Here is a 2831-nt window from a genome sequence, read left to right as displayed (position 1 = left end):
ACATCAAATCAGTTTATTGTTTTTTTCCCAGTGAAAAGACACAATGAACAATAAAAAATGATCAAGGTTTCTTCTCTTACCACAGGACAGGAGCCAGCTGAGAATATGAGAACATTTGCTATGAGAAATAACTGAAAGTCAGAATTCTTCAGATGTTTTAAGACATGCATAAGACAGAACTGTGTTAGACAGATAGTCTTTCATTTATCATTCTGTATTCTAAACCAGGAGATACAGAGATGCAACTGAATTGGTCTGGCATACAACTCTCCTTAGGGAGGATGGCAGAAAAGAAACTGGTCTGCTATAACAGGAAGGAAGCAGAGAATGGGGGGGTGGGGGGTGGCCCACACATGTGACCTCAGCACTCGGGAACCTAAAGCAGAGATTATTGCCTTTTACTTTAAGGTCACGCTGGGCTATGTAGCAAGCTCCATGCCAGTTTAGACCACACAACAAGGAGATTCTGTCCCAGAGGCGGGGAGGATGGATAATTAAACAGTTTTTGAAGTATGTGCTGGTATCAAAGCTAGTGGCTAGAAATAATTCAGCTACAACAGGACCTTTACTTTTTGTCACAAGTACTTTTTTTCTGAAGTTATTGGCAGTGCAGTTTAAAGAGCATTTGGTTTGAATCAGATGTAACAATAAAAATACTGTCTACTTTTAATCTCATTCCAAGGCCTAATTTCCTGTGATTATAACTCTCGGCTTTGAAAATTAGGACTAGCTGCTTCAAGCAGGAGCTACATAGAGTCATTTCCTCCACAGAGAAGCAAGTCCCCTTTCAGTCTGATTAAGGCCACCTCCCCAATCACTTGAGCTGGGGGAAAAGGAGCTTTCTAAACAAAAGAAAGTGTGATTTGGAGAAAGGAGGAGAAGGGTATGCATGCGGTAATTAATAGAGCACATGGTACTTTTTTTTTTTTTTTTTTTTTTGGTTTTTCGAGACAGGGTTTCTCTTGTGTAGCTTTGCGCCTTTCCTGGAACTCACTTGGTAGCCCAGGCTGGCCTCGAACTCACAGAGATCCGCCTGCCTCTGCCTCCCGAGTGCTGGGATTAAAGGCGTGCGCCACCACCGCCCGGCAGAGCACATGGTACTTCTAACTTCGACTGAACTTGTAAAGACTAATGCTAAGCATTTTGATGACAAGTACTATGCTTTTACTGACCATAACACTATTTATGATTTGTCCAAATTGACTACTACTGTGAAGAAATGGATAATTAAAGATGAAGTTAAAGGTGGGAAAGAACTTCCTAGCTGAACTCAAGGCCATGATGTTGAACAGCCCCAAGTACTCTCTTTTTAAATGTATTCTTCTCGGGGGGCAGCGATTGACAGGCGGCCTGGGGCGGCCCCGTGGCGCTGACCCTCTGCCTGCGGGGACGAAGGCGCGCGCCATGGCGGTGTCCAAGAGTCAGCTGAAGAAGATGATGTCCAAGTACAAATACAGAGATCTAACTGTCCGTCAAACTGTCAGTGTCATTGCCATGTACAAAGATCTCAAACCTGTATTGGATTCGTATGTTTTTAGTGATGGCAGTTCCAGGGAGCTGGTGAACCTCACTGGAACAATTCCTGTGCGTTACAGAGGTAATACATATAATATTGCAATATGCCTGTGGCTGCTGGACACATACCCATATAATCCCCCTGTCTGTTTTGTTAAGCCTACTAGTTCAATGACTATTAAAACAGGAAAGCATGTGGATGCAAATGGGAAAATCTACCTACCTTATCTACATGACTGGAAACATCCACGGTCAGAGTTGCTGGAGCTTATTCAGATCATGATTGTGATATTTGGAGGGGAGCCTCCGGTGTTCTCCCGTCCCACTGTTTCTGCATCCTACCCACCATACACAGCAACAGGGCCACCAAATACCTCCTACATGCCAGGCATGCCGAGGGGAATCTCTGCATATCCATCTGGAGACCCTCCCAATTCCAGTGCTTATTCTGACTGTCCTTACCCACCTGCTGGCACATACCCTGCCACAACAAGCTCCCAGTACCCTTCCCAGCCTCCTGTGACCACTGTTGGTCCCAGCAGAGATGGCACAATCAGTGAGGACACCATTCGAGCATCTCTCATTTCAGCAGTCAGTGACAAACTGAGATGGCGGATGAAGGGAGGAAATGGATGGTGCTCAGGCAGAACTCAATGCCTTGAAACGAACAGGGGAAAATCTGAAAAAGGGCCACCAGAAACTGGAAGAGATGGTCACCCGCTTAGATCAAGAAGTAGCTGAAGTTGATAAAAACACAGAACTTTTGAAAAAGAAGGATGACGAACTAAGTTCTGCTCTGGAGAAAATGGAAAATCAATCTGAAAATAATGACATTGATGAAGTTATCATTCCCACAGCCCCACTATATAAACAGATTCTTAATCTGTATGCAGAGGAAAATGCTATTGAACACACTCTCTTTTATCTGGGAGAAGCCTTGAGGCAGGGAGTAATAGACCTGGATGTGTTCCTGAAGCATGTCCGCCTCCTCGCCTGTAAACAGTTCCAGCTGAGGGCACTTACGCAAAAAGCAAGAAAGACTGCGGGTCTTAGTGACCTCTACTGACTTCTGGTCTCAGCTGGAGACGGACCTCTTCGTAAAGCCTTCTTTTCTTCTTTTCCTTTCCCTCATCAGTAGAACCCAGAATAAGTTATTGCAGTTTATCATTCGAGTGTTAAATATTTTGAATCCGTAATATATTTTCTGTTTCCTTTGGGTAAAGACTGGCTTTTATTAATGCACTTTCTACCCTCTGCAAGCTTTCTGTGCTGTGTTGGGACTGAATGGGCTAAATAAAATTTGTTGCATAAAAAAA

The 2831-nt window shown here is 44.0% G+C and overlaps 1 pseudogene; it reads left to right on the top strand.

The window, feature by feature from the left end:
- The first annotated feature begins 1336 nt into the window (after positions 1-1336).
- LOC102916262 (tumor susceptibility gene 101 protein pseudogene) lies at positions 1337-2831 on the top strand (annotated as a pseudogene).

Source organism: Peromyscus maniculatus, chromosome X (genome assembly GCF_049852395.1).
Source record: "Peromyscus maniculatus bairdii isolate BWxNUB_F1_BW_parent chromosome X, HU_Pman_BW_mat_3.1, whole genome shotgun sequence".
NCBI classification, from domain to species: domain Eukaryota; kingdom Metazoa; phylum Chordata; class Mammalia; order Rodentia; family Cricetidae; genus Peromyscus; species Peromyscus maniculatus.
This window is presented reverse-complemented; position numbering and strand designations above follow the sequence as displayed.